At 37.5% G+C, this 18,615-nt stretch overlaps 1 protein-coding gene across 6 annotated transcripts in view; it reads right to left on the bottom strand.

The window, feature by feature from the left end:
- Positions 1-18,615, bottom strand: part of B3GALT1 (beta-1,3-galactosyltransferase 1) — a 554,365-nt gene that overhangs the window by 251,201 nt on the left and 284,549 nt on the right. The window lies entirely within an intron of this gene.

The following is an 18,615-nucleotide window of genomic DNA, read 5'->3' as shown; positions in this document are numbered from 1 at the left end:
CCTTTTGTCACTCACATTGACTGTCTCTCTGATTTTGACAAATTAATAGTTTACCTTAAAAACTTCCTTTTGATATTAAAATGAATATATTCTGTATTACACAACATGTATATATATAAATGCATATATAGTAGATATAGTGTATGTATGCGTACATATCACTCACACATACACACAATCAGAATTGAGGGTTTGAACATAAACATGGCTTACAATTTCTGATTTCTCTGGCTATTTATTTCAGTCTTGCTTCCATTTTTCAATAACAGAATAAATGTAGTTCCCTTTCAGTCTAGATCCACATAATATCTGCTAGAATTCTTTAGTTCAACAAACACATGTGAATTCTGTACTAGATTCTAGGAACAAACCTAAAGATGAACTAAATAGCAAAGCTGTCCTCAGATTGGTAAGTACGTGGTGAACTGACTTTCCATTTCTTTAGTTTATGAAGGCAGTTCTGGGTAAGCAGATCTATCTATGGTTTAATTTATGTCGTATCTTACCTTCTCACCACTGCTTACTCCCTTATATAATATCTAGAAATCTGATGAGATTTAAGTTGCTAACTATTTTGGAGGAGGCAAAGCTGTTCCTTATATTCAAAGGTGGCATTATTGGAGAGTCATTTTTACATGTTTTCCCCAGTAGCAGAAATCTACATCTATATCTACATCTACAAAATGGCTGCCTAGATTTGGAATCAACTTTTTCTTCTGAAGAAAGTGATAAAACCCTAGAGCTTTAGTTTCAAAATACGTCATTCTAATTCATGTACCAGGCAACATTTAGGGCTTTGCAGACTGGAGCTAGTTCAGGGGAAACAGGTGATGTGGTAAGATATGGAAATCCCAAAGCTCCCTCATTTCTCTAAAACAGAATCGGGCCCTTTTGAGTGTCAGTTGGCAGCACTATTTCATTCTGATTTTCCACATTCTGCCCCTCAATGGTAGCTACAGCAACGGAGTATTAGAGAACTAGAAGGATACCAAATGGCCCATTAAAACATGACAATGGGCCGGGTGCGGTGGCTCACGCCTGTAATCCCAGCACTTTGGGAGGAGGAGGCGGACAGATCAGAGGTCAGGAGATGGAGACCATCCTGGCTAACACGGTGAAATCCCGCCTCTACTAAAAATACAAAAAAATTAGCCGGGCCTGGTGGGGGGCGCCTGTAGCCCCAGTTACTCGGGAGGCTGAGACAGGAGAATGGCGTGAACCCGGGAGGCGGAGCTTGCAGTGAGTCCAGATCGTGCCACTGCACTCCAGCCTGGGCGACAGAGGGAGACTCCATCTCAAAAAGCAAACAAACAAACCAAAAAACATGAAAATGGATACACATTAAGCAACCACAGTAGATGGAACAGCCACTAAATCGACGCTTTTTGGTCTGCCACTTACTAGTTGCATGCCCTTGGATAAGTCCCAAGTTCTTTAATTCTCATTTTTCTCATCCTTAACATAAGAGATTTAGATAAACTCTAAAGTGCTTTCCAGAACCAATTTGACATTCATATAATCTATAATTAGCAAAAAGCTTCTACTTATGCCATTTAATTCACACTCAGTTTGTTATCTATGTCATTCCTATTTTACCAATCATTACATTGAGGGCTCCACAAGAAAACTTAGTAATAAATGTGCCATCTAAGTTTCCTTTAAAATTATTCAACTGCTGTGGGCACTAATGTGGTCATCTTAATGCATGCTTTATTATTTAAGGGTATTAGGCTTTTCTACAAAAAAAAAATCCTCTGTTTATTTTTATATTACTGGGGAAAAACCTAAGGGACAGAGAAATTAGGTGAATTTCAATGACAATAAAAATGAAATTCTATCATTTATCAAAAATTAACTATGTTGCCTATACTATACTCAGTGTTGTAAACACAGTATCTCTAATTATCCTTGAAGTGTGTAGTAATATTCTTGTTTTTCATATGAGAACAATGAGACTTGGAATGCAGGTACCTATTCTAAGGCTGTGCATTTAATAAGTAGTAGAATTGTGTTTGGAACTTAGAAGTGGGTGTTCTCTCAACTACAGCACACTGCCTCTCTTTTTCACTCAAATGAACAAGGATGTAAAAATGTAACTATATCTAGAGTCCAATGTTAAGTCAGCAGGCACAGTTAAATAAGGCACCACACTTTAGGTACCTCCTGTTACTAGATGACTGGCACACTCAGCAAATGACCTATCGTTCTCTGAGCTTAGGTTGTTCTCATTCCTTTTCTCTCAAAAGCAGCTCAAAGCATTACCCTGAAGTCTAAATAAGATGAAAACATTCCCAAAATATCTATGCTCTTCTAGGCTAAAAGGAAGAAATTTAATTTCTCTCCTCGGGAGACCAAACTGCAAGTGCACAAACTAATTAACCATTACCTGCTGAAGAGGGAGACCAGGCAACCTGGCACAATCAGCTCTTCTAGGAAGGCTCCCAGGAGCTTTTCCTTTCTCTTACAAAATAGCAGTATTAGGAGGTAAGAAGATAAAGTTAGAAGAACTGAAAAGCTTAAATCCCTCTGGAAGAAATGAGAATAGCTATTACATGCAGATACTAACACAGAAAGAGACGAACCAGCCCTCTTAATCTCTCTCACATGAGTCTTTGATATTTTAAAACAGAGAAACAACTTTCATTTTCATTTTATCAAAGTATAAAAGCCCATATTTTAATTCACACAAGTATTGACTGTGTTCTCGTTCCATTTTGGTGGAATTAATATTGAACATTGTATTTCTAAAGTGAATAATTCAACCTAACCCCTTGTCCCCATGATGAAGTCATCTGTGAAAGACATTGGGCATTGCTAGGGGCTGCCATGGTACTTTGAGTTTGGGATTCAGTGATTCTCTACTTTATTTAAACATTGTAAAACAGAATGAAGATTAGATTATTTTTATAAGTCCCTTGAACATATACATACACACATGTGGAGGAAAGCACAATATTTCAAAATTTTATCCAACAGTCTGAAGGCTTTTAGTCACCTATGATTTAATGAGACCATCTTTGCTCTAATTGTGTTTAATTCCAAGAAGAATTACGATACCAAAATGGATTAATGAGACAGCACATGATGTGGGTGGGCGATGTAGAGCATTGCCTATTTTTGCTCTATGACCCCCAGAGAACTTTATAATCAGTGTGAGCCCCCTTGTATTGACCTTCTTTCCTTGTCATTTCGTTTATGACTCCTCTGCTGGTCCCCAGAACACAGCACCCATCCTAATGTTCCTGCAAAGTGTCACACCCAGCCTGCTGCATCCTCTCCTGCTCCACTTCCAGCTCAACTTCCAGCTCCACATCTGCTTTCCTGTCAAATGTTCACCCTAGAAGTCTACCCGTTTGGAAGCAAATACTTGGCTCCTTGATGGACAGATCAAGTGCCAAAGTAATATATACGGATGGGTTTAAGTTGATTGTTAAATAAAGTTCAGAAAAAGCAGCTGCCCACACGTTTGTCCATTATCTAAGTTTTTTTTTTTTTTTTTCTTCTCTTGAGACAGAGTCTCACTCTTTCACCCAGGCTGGAGTGCAGTGGCACAATTTTAGCTGATTGCAACCTCTACCTCCTGTGTTAAAGCGATTCTCCTGCCTCAGCATCCCAAGTAGCTGGGATTACAGGCATCTGCCAACGCACTCCGCTAATGTTTGTATTTTTAGTAGAGACAGGGTTTCACCATGTTGGTCAGGCTGGTCTTGAATTTGTGACCTCAGGTGATCTGCCCGCCTTGGCCTCCCAACGTGCTGGGATTACAGGTGTGAGCCACCGTGCCAGGCCCCTATCCAAGTTTTTATACACATTTGTAATTCAAGGCTGTGATGCTGTAAGTCATTAAGTGGCCACTTGATTCCAGAAAGTTTAAAAAAACACTGGAAAAAATGTTCTTGACAGGACAAGTGGTTTTCAAACCCCAGTTTAGTCATGCCACATAATGGGGACCATATACATTATTTTACTGTATGGTGATTTAGTAATCCTCTATGGTGATATAGTATTTTAGTCAGTCAATTGATCTGTAATATTATTTCTTTATTTTTAATAATGGTGCCATCCTGATTTTAAAAGAAATTTATAGAAGTATACAATACATTCAGTGAAAGCAAATGACCTGTGGTTTACTGAGCACTATGTGAGAAGGACATGCAGTGCCTTGATTTGTCTAATGCCACCCCAAAGGATGGAGCTAAGTCTGTGACCTTGACATCTACACTATGTAGCCTCCCACACCAAAACTACCTTCACTCGAGATAACCACTATTAATATATTGTGTCCTATTCTTCCAATCCTCTATCATGTTGAATACTTGTAATTAAGTGGCTATTTTTTTGTAAGCCAGGTACTTAAAAAGAGTTCATTTTCACCTTATACATGCATAGAAAAGGCCAAAGCAAAGTAAGTGCAGAATTTGTAAATATCTAGGCTTCTGTGTTTTTGTTTGTTTGCTTTCAATTCACTTTTGGGTGGTTTATCCATTCTCATAGTTTTGGCTTATCTCCTCCTGATAACTTCCCAATTTATATGTCCAATATTTTCCTCCCTCACCTTCACTCTACTTCAGTTTTTCTCTATTACTTTAAATCCATCATTCCTGAAAGCACCCTTGCCAAACTGGCTCCTCCCACTGAGCTCCGTGTTGTGGAAATGCACCGCCCATCACCCAGGCTGGGACCTTGGCTGCCCTTCAAGTATCCTTTTGTTCCTCACCCGCCTCAGTTCATGCTGTTGGATTTTCATTTCAAATGGCTCTTTGTGTTCAGTTCTTCTTTTCTGCCATATTAATTTACCTCAGTAATTTTGTTTATTATAATTTTGAATTTCATAAGCACACATAACTCATTATTTTTTCTTTAAAAATTTGAAGTATATCTACAAAACTGAAATCATTTGACTGCTATCCAAATTCTAGTTTCCTTGCCCATTCCCTGTAACCACTGTTATGAGTTTTGTGGATATAATTTTAAACTTTTAAACATTCTTTCTAACACACAAATTTTGCACTGAACAAAACAGATGGAATTATTGCATGCAGTTAGGAAAATATGCATTTAATATATAATAGTATTTTATACATGTATTACTGCAACTTGCTTTTTTCAGTCAATAATATCTTTGGATCCATCTATATTGATACATATGGAAATAGTTCATTTCTTTTAAATGTTGTATAATATATCACATGAATACAGTATATTTTACCTAGCCTTTCCTTATCTATATCTATTTCAGTTGTTTGCTATTTTTTCTATTATGATGAAATCTAAAAATAATATTCTTGCACAGCTATCTTTGTATTTAAGCGTTTAGATAATCTAAGAGAGGAAATGCTAGAGTGTATGGTATGAATATTTTCATTTTTCACCTTCCCTCCAAAGAGGTTATGCTAGTTATACATTACCTGTATCTTGTTCACAGTCTTCCTATACCTTGATTTCCCTCCCCACAACTTCTTAGTTTGACAGGTGACATGACTTCCCATTGCATTTATTACGCATGACACCGACCATCTTTTCTTTTCTTTTCTTTTCTGTTTCTTTTGCTTGGTGTAGTCTCTGTTCTGATCCTTTGCAGTACTCTGTATATAAGTTAAGGAAATTAGCCCTTTTCCTGTAATATATCTTGCAAATGTCCTTTTCCAGGATAAGATTAACCATGCCCCTCCCCTCAAGCCTAATGTTTTAACTTGTCTAGAGCCAGAAACCAGGGTGGAAACAATGGCCAAGATAGAAACCATTAAACTGATGACTGAAGGATTGAAGAACAAAGAGTCTTTTTCTATGATGCAGACATTCACAGAAAGGGTTCTACCCTCCAAAGCCATGACTCTGCAACATTTCTGGCTTTGATAACTAGCTCATAGAATTCAGTGAATGGAAAGAGATAGAAAGAGCATTAAACAATTGAGAGAGCTGTAATTGCAGAAAATCACTCTCTCAAACAAGATGAGTCTGCTATTTCACACTCAGTGAAATTTCTATGTCCACAAACCTGCACCAATAGAAAGTGGGCTGAAAAAGACATGCAGCACCTCCCTCCTATGCCTAGGAGCATCTTCCATAATGCCTGCATCATGGAGGGCAAAGGGTGAGAGAGATCTTCTTAGATTAGGGGCAGCAAGGTTGACTGACCATGGAAACTTCATGATTGGCGCAGAGAGTCCCCAGTGACTGCATTAGTTTCATAGTTTTAAGACTGTCTATACACTGAAAGCTCCCAAATTGATATCGCTATCTTAGATCTTCACTTTGAATTCCAGACACACGTATTTAAGCACATAGTTGACATCTCCACCTGGTTTTCCAAATCTTTTGCCTCCAAACTTGCACCTCCCATAGACTTCCCCATCTCAGATAATGGTAACATTTCTAGCTCAGGCCAGAATCTTATCACTATCATCAGTGCTTCTCTTTCTCTCAAACCCTACACCTTACCCACTGTCAAATTCTATTGGATCTACCTTCAATATTATATTCAGAATCTGACCACCTATTGCTACCTTATTTTTCCCCTGCTATCACTCTATACCAAGCACAATCATCTCTCCTTTGGGTCATGGAAGTAGCTTCCCTACTGGTGGATATGCCTCTGATCTTTTCCCTCTCTATTTACTCTCAACACAACTGCTATAATAACAACAGCAACAACAACAACATAGGTCAGGTCAGGTGTGGTGGCTCATGCCTGTAATTCCACCACTTCAGGAGGCCAAAGAGAAAGAATCTCTTCAGCCCAGGATTTTAAGGCCAGCCAGGGCAACATAGTGTGACCTCACCTCTACCAAAAAATAAAATAATATTAGCAGTGTGTTTTGGCGGCACGCACCTGTAGTCCCAGCTACTCCGAAGGCTGAGGTGGGAGGACTGCTCGAGCCCACGAGTCTGATGTCACAGTGAGCATGACTGCACCACTGCACTTCACCCTGGAAGACAGAGTGAGACTCGGTCTCCAAAAAATAAAATAAAGTAAAACATGGATCAGATCAAATCTCTCCTCTGTCCTACATCCTCTGATGTGTCTGTAAGAGATAAAGGATTTACAGTGGTCTACAAGGCCCACCTCACTATCTGTGTAACCTCATTGCCTACTGTTCTTCTCTACCTCATTTTACTTGAGCCACACGACCTCCCTGCTTGGCATGCTCCCAGATCAGGACTTTTGAATGGGAAGTCTTTACTCAAGTATCATCTTTACAGTGAGACTTTCCCAATAATCCTGTCTCAAATTTTTACCTTCTTACACACACAAATCCTATCAACTTCCTAATTCTCCACTGTACTTAGCAACATCAGATTTATTTATTTTACTTATTTATCTTTTTTATTGCTTGTATCCTCCCATAAAAATGTAGGCTTCAAGAAGGCAAGGATTTTTGGCTGTTTTGTTCGTGTTATAATTCCAGTGCTTATTGTGGTATCTGTCACATAAGGAGCTCAGTGTGTTTTATGAATGCATAAAAAATGAATGAATAAATGCTTGTCCAGCAGGTTATAGAATGTAGTAGAGAGCAGATACCATTCTCTCTTACTTCATACCCTCTTCTTTTTTCAAGTGGACATTTTTACTGCAGTTATCCTGAAACATAAGTATTTTCTTTTGGACTTGGTGAGTGGTGCTTTATTTGGGCATCAGCCTTCTTACACATTAACATTTTTATTTTTCATATATTTCTTCAAAAAACTCTCAAGAGTCATTTGGGTCATGTAGATTTCTAAAGTAGCTTAGTGTTAGAAAATGTGTAAAACTGCATTCAAGTTTGGCCACTAAGTCATCTTAAATAGTCTAGCACAGTTGCTTTTAATCTTTATGGTCATGAATTCCTTTGAGACTCTCTTGAAAGCTTTTATATATACTTTCATGTTATTTCTTTTTTTTCCCTCTTTGGGTTCTATTTTATTTTTCCTTTAACTCTTATTTTAAGTTCTGGAGGACACGTGCAGGACGTGCAGGTTTGTTGCATAGATAAACATGTGCCACGGTGGCTTGCTGCACAGATCGACCCATCACCTAGGTATTAAGCCCAGCATCCACTAAATGTTATTTCAAAACAGGATGCAAGGTGGTTAGCAGCTGTCAACACAATACAAAAGATTTTCAAAGATAATCAAATTAGGCAATGGAGATGGGGAGAAAATGATAAAGTTAAGGATAGGGATGCTATATAAAATGTGTACCTGAAAGCCCTCTAGAGTCACTGGAGATGAACCCAAGTTTTGTTGCTGAGCTGCTTATTATTCAAAGTATTATAACTGTCAATCCTAATGAAACAAGAATAATAAAAAGTCTCTATGTTGTGCTATTACTAAACTGCCAGTGTTTTATTATATCTATAATAAAAATATAAAGTAGGTAACAGTGATTTTTTCCAAAATAATATATAATTTTAATGTAGCCTAATAAAAATCCCTAAAAGTAGTACTAGTGTCAGGATAAAAGACAGATTAATGAAAATAAATAAAACTTCAGAAAGAGACTCAATTACATCAGAAGTATGTGATAAAACTGGAATATTAAATTGTGGACAAAGTGTAGATTATTTAACAAATGTTATTAGAATAAGTAGAGAGTTGTTTCAAACAACAAAAATTTTTCAATATTTACTTTACACCTTGTAAGAATATACACTTTAGCCAGGTTAATATTTGAAAGTAAAAATAATTAGAAGTAATGTTCACATTTATTAATACTTGGGGTAGGGAAGGCTGTTCTAAAACTAATATTGAAGGCAGAAACCATTAAAGAGAAAAACATTAAAAGGTACAACCACTTAAAAATTCAACTTCTACATGTCAAAAACATAAAAAAGAAAAATATAGTAAAGAAATATATCTAACATACTTAGAAAATGGTTATAGGCTGGGTGTGGTAGCTCATGCCTAATAGCCCAGCACTTTGGGAGGCTGCAATGGAAGGACTGTTTGAGCCCAGGAGTTTGAGATCAACCTGGGCAACATAGGGACAACCCATCTCTACAAAAAAAAAAAATTTAAAAAAATAGCTGGACATGGTGGCTCATGCCTGTGGTCCCAGCTATTTGGGAAGCTAAGGTGGGAGGATCGCTTGGGCCTAGGAGGTTGAGGCTGCAGTGAATGGTGACTGTGCCACTGCACTCTAGCCTGGGCAACAGAGTGAGAACCCATCTCTAAAAAAGAAGGAGGGAAGAAGGAAAGGAAGGAGGGAGGGAGGGAAGGAGGGAAAGAAAGAAAGAAGGGAGGAAGGAAGGAAGGAAAGAAAGAAGGAAGGAAGGAAGGAAGGAAGGAAGGAAGGAAGGAAGGAAGGAAGGAAGGAAGGAAGGAAGGAAGGAAAGAAGGAAAAAGAATGGTTATATAAAAAAGAATTATATATATAACCATTTTCTTTTTGGATCTACATATATAGACAGAGATCTTATAAATTAATGAGAATATAAACAGCATAATGAAAAAATATATAAGCAAATAGCATAAAGAAATAATTATTCCCAAAAGAAATTCAAATGCCAATAAACACATGAAAAACACTCAACTATCTCAGTAATCAAATAAAGGCAAAGTAAAATATTGAGATGCTGCTGAATCTGATAAATATATAAAAATAATAACCATTGTTCATAGGAGTGTGGAAAACTGTCACCCTTATATGCTATTGTGGGGAGTGTAAATTAGTTCAAATTTCAAGAAAGCGATTTAATAATATGTATAAAGTGTCTAAAGTTGTATTAGTTTCAGCAAGTCTTTCAGCATTTTATATACATAATAATTTGTCAATTATGCAAATGTGGAATCTATACTAGTACCTTATTTTTCATTTTGCTTTAATTAGCAAAACAGCTTAATGTGTTGACGAAAAGAAGACAATAAATATTTACCACAATATTATCAGTGGTAATCATGGTTTTTTTGAGATCACAGGTGATTTAAACACATATTTGCGTTTCCATATGTTTCGACTAGAAGTCCTAGTTGCAAATAAAAGGCATAGTCCTGAGCTGGCTATTTTCAGAGGCATGGTGGATTTCCTGAACACATTTAATACGTGGCAGCTAAGAAGAGCAACACCTGTTTAAAGAGGTGCAATGACTCATCAGGATCAGTAAGCACATTTTCATCAGTGCCTGTCAATTTCTAGTTCTCCAATATTTAACAGTACACTCAACTTCCACCGAATGAGCCTGTGTGATATAACATGGCAGCAATTTCTCTGCCTCCATAAGCTACAGAACCTGAATTCTGTTTCTAAAGGACAGTAAAATAATTAATTAAGATTGTCTCTCCAGTTATATCCAAAAGGTTGTATAATATTTTTTAGAGATAACATAAATATATTGAAGTACCAGACTGAAGAATTTGCAAATAGAATAATTAGTGGTAAGTAGTTTAACACCAGTTGCAAAAATTCAGGCCCAAATTTTGATGATGTAATTCAAATAGTCTTGTGAAGAAAATATAAATTCAGTATTCAAGGAGAATAGACTTTATGCGCCATATTTTGTGAAGTAACGAAAATTTTGCTATGGTTAAAAAGTCAACACTGAAGAAAATGCTTTAGATTCTTGGAGTACCTTGGAAGTGTCCTTTTCCTACCATGCTAAGCTGGCTTCAATAAACAAGAGACAGCATTTGGTAGATGCAAAAATTTAGGTCTGGAGTGAGTACACTTGCTGTGACTTCCTCTAACCTATTCTCTGTGCCTTATTACCTAATTTATAAAATAAGTATAATAAGTTTATATGAGTTTTGCAAGGACTAAATAAGTTAATGAGTACATTTAATTTGTAGCAGCTAAGAAGAAGCTGTGTTTACAAAGGTGCTGACAAATAAGTAATGGCTAAATAATCAATAAAATGATAATATGGGTTTGGTACATTTTAAGTAAAAATATGTTGAATAATACCTCCTGGACATGACAAGGTTCCTAGGCAAGTAGTAAAACATTTTAAAGAAAAATAACATGCATAAAAATATAACTGGTCCAGCACAGTATATAGTTAGGATCAATTAGGCGATAACAAATAATAATTGAGCAGTCAGTTGAAGTTGAGAGACAAGAGTAGTAATTAAGACTTCTTAGAGAGGAGGGGTTAAAATAAGCTCCAGAAATAGGAACAGAATTCAATTTGATGGGATGAAGGTAGGAGTGCAAGATGTTTAACCGAAATTTATAGGCAAAGCAAATCAAGTTTTATCATCCAATGTTAGTAAGTATATGATTTCATTTCCTGACTCTTCTTTCTCCTCTCCTATATGAATCCATTTGGGATATAACTTGTTTTTTGTTACTCTCTTGGGTTTTAGTTTCTTTCGAATAGGCACACCCTTTTGCTTTCCTTCTCAAAAAATTATGTATTAAGTTTTCAAACAAATATGAGTAGAAAAATAGTATAATGAAACACTATATTCCTTAACTCATCTTAAAACTGATTATCAATATTCTGACATTTTAATTCTACATAACGTATTGATGAGCATATAAATTCAAACACTCAGCTCTCTGTTAAAATGAACTTTAAATGTGCAGTTGGGAGGTATCTGTGAAAATACAACTTTTGGCCTGGCGCAGTAGCTCCTGCCTGTAATCCTGGCACTTTGGGAGGGCAAGGCAGGCAGATCACAAGGTCAGGAGATCGAGACCCTCTGGCTAACATAGTGAAGCCCTATCTCTACTAAAAATACAAAAAATTAGCCAGGTGTGATGGCAGGCACCTGTAGTCCCAGCTACTCGAGAAGCTGAGGCAGGAGAATTGCTTGAACCTGGGAGGCAGAGGTTGCAGTGAGCCGAGATCGCACCACTGCACTCCAGCCTGGGCGACAGAGCAAGACTCCGTCTCAAAAAAAAAAAAAAAAGACTTTTTTCATTATTGGGCAGAATGCCCCCAAAGAGGCCTCGTGGACTTTGCATATTGCTGCTTCCTGGAATAAGAAAGGGTTGAAGGATTTTGTTCAAAACAAAGAGTCTCTCATAAATTGAACGACTTTTAAGTAAACTTTTACAAAATCAAACTGTTATGAAAATATAGGAAAATGCAAATATAGGAAAATGCATAAATCAAAGTACATAGCATCATTAGTGTTTACCAAGTGAATACACCGACCAGCCACTCCAAAAAAATGGCGCTTTACCTAGACACTTCACTTACGCTGTCCTAGGTATTAAGCCCTCCAAAGGGCAAATGCCTATTTTGACCACTCATCATAGATCAGTTGTTTGTTTTGAGTTCCATAAAAATGGATACAAACATTATTTTGTGCCTGCATAACTTGCGTAACACTATGTTTAAGCAAGCATCTATGTTATTTTTATTTCTGTATATTCTTCCACAGTATTTATTCCTAAATTTTCTAGGTATTATTCCAAAATTTATCTACTCTATTATTGATGGATATTGAGTTGTTTCCAATTTTTTAATATAAATAATGTGTTAATGATTCTTACATCTGCCTTTCGGAGCACATATATTCATTTACATTGGGTATAAATTTAGAAGTAGAATTATTAGATCATAGAAAATAGATGTTTAGTTTTGGTAGATTTGGCAAAAAAGTTTTCCAAAGTGAATGTTCAAATATATATTCCCACTAGTTCTCAATTTGCTCTAAATCCTTAGATTTGTCATTTTCTTAAATTTTAGCAATTCTAGTGGGTGCGTAGTTATATCTAATTTGGATTTAATTTGTAATTCCCCAATGACCAATGATGTAATGACTTTGAGCATCTTCTCGTATGTTTATTGACCATTTGGATAGCCATTTGTAAAGTGCTTGGTTAAACTGATTGCCCAATTATTAAGGGGCTTTTCTAATGTTTTGGTTTAATAGATTTCTGGGACCAACATATAAATTTTGGACAAGAATTTTCTGTCCATCCTGAATATACGTACTGAACTCCCTATTTCGGTTTGCTTATAACATGACACTGCCAAGAGCTCTGATTAGCCTTTTAGCTTACTGTGATAATTGTAAAATTCATTTGGTCTTCCTCCTGTTTCCTGGCATACAGTTCCTAAAATCCTTTGAATTTTAGGAGTGAAAAGAGTATCTTTGGCTGTTAATAAGATGACTGGTGGCTGGAGGCCCCTGGGTAGCTTCAGGATGAGGGCTGGTTACAGGAAGAATCAAGGCAGGAGTAGAGGATTGGGACACTCAGCTTCACACTGCACCCTCCTCTGGGGATGAGAGAGGGGGCTAAACGTTAAGTTGATCACCAACAGTGAATTATTTAATCAATGGTCCCCATGTAATGAAGCTTCCATAAAACCCTAAAAAGACAGGGTTCCTGGAGCTTCTGAATAGCTGAACATGCGGAGGTTCCTGGAGGGTGGCGTGACTGGGAAGGGCAAGTAAGCTCTGTGTCCCTTGCCACATGCTTTGCCCTGTGAATCTCCTCCTCTGTATCCTTTAGAGTCAACCGGGTAGAAAAGTGTTTTCCGGAGTTCTGTGAGTCACTGTAGCAAATTATTCAAACCACAGAGGGGGTTGTAGAACCCCGATTTGGAGCCAGTCAGTCAAAAGTATCACAGGTAAAACAACTTAAGGCTTGTGATTGGCATCGGAAGTGGTGGGCGGTCTTGGGGACTGAGCTCCCAACCTGTGGGAACTGATGCGATCTCCAGATAGATCGTGTCAGAACTGAACTGGTATCTGCTGTGAAACTGACTGCTTGCTTGGTGGGGAGAAGTCCCCACACATCTGATGTCAGAAATGTATGACTATGCTGAATTGAGAGTACAGAATAGGAAAAATGTAGGGTTTTCTTCTATATCTCAGAGCATAGTTGGAAAAACTGAGTTTTTTTCCCCCATAGAAAAAATAGTTACTAGCAAATGCTTCAAGGGGATAAAGGGCTGGCATCTCTGTGTTTCCTTTTACCTGGAAATCTTGGCCCCTTAACACTGGTTTCATTGTTACTCTTAATTGTAATTTTCATCTCCCTAAGTTTAAGAATTGCTGAAAACTCCAGGACTGCTGTATTCTACTCAGCCTCTCAGCTCCATGCCATTTAAGAAATAGCAAGTATCTTTATCTTGTGATAAAAGTGGGAAAAAAGCCAGATCCACTTGACTACATTTCTCTTCTCTATGGGATCTTAGTTCCCTGCTCCCCCAGCCTGCCACCCCGCCCCCACTCCCAATCTCCAGTTCCTAGCTATCTTGAATTACTCTCCAATGCCTTCAGACAGCTGGGTATTTGGTATATATGTCCAGACATAATTTTGCTATTACAGTTGTTTTTAGAGGCATGGTTAGTTTGGCTTAAGTTGTTCTGTTTCAGTAGGAGCTGACTCTAGATGTGGAGCTTACAGCCTGGGTTTTTTCCCAAAATTTAGGCAGAATTTCATTAGTCAGAAAATACTCATGAGGCAGAGAATCCAAAATTTCTGGCAGATTATTAAAAACACTGTAAAATTTAAAAAAAATAAAGAATTATTGCCCTGGACATGTAAAGTGATTCATTAAGATGTGACAAATCGAGTATATATGATCAATATCAAATGCAATTTTAGAAGAATGCTGATATCAAGTTTTAAGGCATTCAAATATTCCCAATAATGTTCACACTATCTGGAGAAATGCATATTAGTAAGTTACCTTTTAAAAGACAATCTCCAAGTCATCTAACTCCCAGAGAAGAAGCAGGTGAAAAAAGGGAGTGAGGGAGAAAAAATGAATTTCTTAAATATCTTTAACATATGAACAAGAACCTCTAATCATGAAAATGACAGATCACAGCATTGTTTCCCAAAACGTAGAGAAGATACTTCTTTTGCAGCTACATCATGAAGAGGAAATGACACAGGACAATAAAAGAAACGTCTGCCCCTGCCATCCAAGGGATAAGGGGGGACAAAAGGAAAAGAAAGGAAAAATACAGCAATACAGCAATAGGGTGGTAGAATGTCTGACTCATGAGGTTGAATCTTGCTTCTTTGGGCTGCAGCCAGAGATGTGTTACAAAAGTTTAAAGTAACACTGAGAGCAGAGGAGCTACTGTCCCTCTCCCTCATGGGCCTTGAGAAAAGACTGTAGTGTGGTGTAGAAGCTTACTAGCAGGGAGCTGTTCAACTTAGTCACTAGGGGTGGGATGGGATGGCTACGCACAGAGCCCAGTGTGTAGCCCATGGCTCTTTCGGTGCCAATATGGCAGGAATGCTGAGCTGTGAGCTCTTGGGCTGCCCTGGGGAGCATGGCAGAAGCTTAACATGAATGTGAGACAGAGCTGGCCAGGATCAGTGCTGGGCCTTGATCTAGATATGAGAGGTTAAACCATGGATTACACCAGCCTCTAGATCCAGCAGCACATCGCTATAGAATGCCCTGGGATGGGTTTGGATGAATCCTTTGTAGACTCCTGCCAGCACAGACTCAGGGATCAGCAGAAGGCTTAGAGGACCCCTCCTTGCCAATGTACTAGATCACCTAAGCCTTGACTCACTGCCAAACACCATCTTACGAAGGATTAAAATGAAAAATGAGAAAACCAAATAATCTTTTTACAGAAACAGTTACATCTAGAGAGACTAAATTATTGGCTTCAGGCTATGTTTGGATTACCTTTAGTATGTCTTTACTTTCTACTACTTAAGTGTGTGGAAGCTAGTGAAAAAGGTAGGAGCAGTTTTAGAGAACAGACACTACATTTTCTTGGCATATCTGAGTATAGTGTGAGTAAACTTACGATGCCACCACAGTGCTAACCACAAGGCAAGTTCTCATAATGCTTATTACTATTGTTAAAACAACTGCATGCCAAGTCTGGAAACCCATGGCAGACAACAACACTCCATTTTCAAAACCATTTGAATTTTTTTTTTTTTTTTGCTTCAGGGTGAGTTTGGAGAGAATAAAATTCCCATGTTGGCTAAAAGAAGAGGAACCTAGCCAGATTCCAAGATAATTAAACTGGTCAACCGGCTCCGAGACATCAACAGCTGGTGTTTTAATCACTAATGAGATAGTCAGTTTCTATAATCTGGGAGATGGACCAAAAAACATGGGCTTGGTTTTCCTTTCATTTTAAATCAGTTCACTGGAGAGCAGCTATCCTTCTATCTTAGTGTTGTCACTCTGCAAGCTGCCGATAACCTGTAGCAGAGAAAGAACATTGCAGTATCACCAGTACACATACGCACAGAAGACAGGGCACATTCAGTCAGACCATTCTTAACAAAATAAACAGAAAGCAGACCTAAAAATTTATTTCTGGGCACTCTAATTTTAAGGACCCATGTGACTCCCAACAGACAAATACATAAATAAAAAGGATAGCTACTTTCTGGAAATATTTGGAGTGTGATTCCTCAAAAAAATTTGCAAACCCCTTTATGGTTTTTTAACAGCCTCTGCATTACTGAAATTAATGTTCTGATTTAATGGACATTGTGTTGGTCTTGCAATACAGTTCTCTGTCATTACTTTGTTATTCATTATTTTCACTTGATATAACTGTATGAATGGCACAGGAGGCTTGTCAGAGTTGGAATCAGAAAACACTTGCTCACAAGAACTAGGAGATCTAGTGATGTCCAGATGTATCTGTTTAAGAAATGTTTTAAAGCAACAGGCATCCCAGCAGAAATGCTTAGTCTGTTTCAGTTGTATTAAAGGCAAGTTCATTTTAAAGTGGATTAAAAATTTCAGAGGAAGTATAAGGAAATGATTATAGGTTGCTGACTAAATTAATAATGGAACAGTCAGGTGGAGAAGTATGATTCTAATGATTATTAGCAATTTACTGTAGCGTTTCTAAAGGCATATCATACTTTAACACTTTGTGTGTACCTCTACCACAGCACACAGTTCATATATTATATTGAAATTGCCTATTTACAAAGTTTTTTCCATAGGTAAATGTGTACATGCTTTGAACATAGGCAGTCTTTCAAATCTTTTTATGATGCTGGCATGCAATCAATACTGTTGAACTGATAATGAATGATCCTTTACTCTGTAGGAACAGAAAACCTTTAATATCAATCAAATTGGAATGCCATCAAATAATTTTAAGAACTTATTGGGAAGAAATATTTCGCAATAAACAGAATATTTTTTATATTGAGCCTAGAATAGGGTGAGTGGAGGAGGAGAATACAGTTTATAACAAGAGACTTAAGAGGCCATTCTGAGTTCCTCCCAAATTAAAAAAAATCAAATATATAATAGTAAAAACTGTAGTGAACACATATCAGTGTCTCTCCACATCTGTCTCTTTAGGCCCTTGAAGCCTCCTCCCTCAGATCACTGACCACTGCAAGGGTATAGGCTCCTAGAAAGATCTCTTACTCTATCTTTACCTGAGACCAGTAGTGTTTCCTCCAAGTAGACTATAGACATTTGATGAACAAAACCCAGTCTCTCCCCACCTTCATCCTGGAAGTTGGTAAATAATTACTTTTTGGCAGTTGAAATGGCATTAACAGAACTGAAAAGCAGTGACATTGCCAAAAGCTTATTGATATTTTAACATAGAGTCAGGCCCAACAGAGGGTGGTTTGCATTTCTTCAGGGAGGCTGGGTAGGGAGGACACAGGGGCTTTGGTCTCATTGTGAAGTTAGAAACAGTTTCTCACTGGGGCTAAAATGACTTTCTCCTTAAAGTCCCAAGGCGGGGGGATGTTTTCTGTTTGTTTGGTTTTGGTTTTTACTTTTTTAAAGCAGGATTAGTGTTTGGCCTTTTTTCCAAGAAAAAGACAGAACTGAGCAGTTAAGTGCCAAGTTGGACAAGAGAAGTTGGAGGGGTTGGAGGGGAGAGACTGTGTTGGATCAAGGGGCTACTATTGTTTTAGCAATCAGGGTTTATTTTAGAGTAACTAAAGCAAAATATATTTCTATAAGTATTTTTGTTTCAATTTTATTGTCTTAAAAGAGAATAAATTTTAGTGCCCTATTTAATTTCAGTAAGAGCCCAAGCATATTTTAAAAGGTATCCTTTCATGAGCCCATTTGTGGCTTACCACAGGACTTATCTTGCTGCAGAAGATGCAATACGGTACTGAGAACATTGAGATATCATTATTTTATCCACCATCGTGTTTCCCAATATTGTGAAGATGATGCAAGAATGATTGGCATCTGGGAAGTATTAACCTAACGTGTCAATTTCAACAGCTTAAGTTCAGTTAAAAAAATTGAACTCTACTATCTATCAGTCACTTATTATCAATCACTTATGTAAAGGCTAGGAACTTAAAACATTTTTGAAAACCTAGTCTCTACATCTAGGAATTGATTTTTAACAACCGACTGTGTAAAGGAGAGGACTTTAAAGACAGACAGATTAATGAAATTTAATCCCTGCCTTCTTCTCTAAAGGTGGGAGGGAGAGACAAAAAAAGAGCAACAATTTTGCGAAAATGAGGTAAGATGATGAACTGTAAGATGAACTGTAAGATGAACCAAAGGTACTGACTGCAGTATCAAGAGGGAATGGCTTCCAATTCAGTTAAATTCCTTGTCTCCTCAACAGTGCATCAAATGGCTCTTTAAAGTAGCCTATGTACAATGTTTCCTACTTTTGAGGACTTTAACCTAGCAGTTATCAGGCCTCATTGAGTGTCAGCGACCTTGAAAACATACCTATGTCCAGAATGCTCAGGATAGAAATCTAGAGATTTTTAGATATTTAAGTGTTCTTGGG

The sequence above is a fragment of the Chlorocebus sabaeus genome, chromosome 10 (genome assembly GCF_047675955.1).
Source record: "Chlorocebus sabaeus isolate Y175 chromosome 10, mChlSab1.0.hap1, whole genome shotgun sequence".
In the NCBI taxonomy this organism is placed as follows: domain Eukaryota; kingdom Metazoa; phylum Chordata; class Mammalia; order Primates; family Cercopithecidae; genus Chlorocebus; species Chlorocebus sabaeus.
The sequence above is the reverse complement of the archived record's forward strand: the minus strand, read 5'-3'. Positions and strand labels throughout refer to the sequence as shown.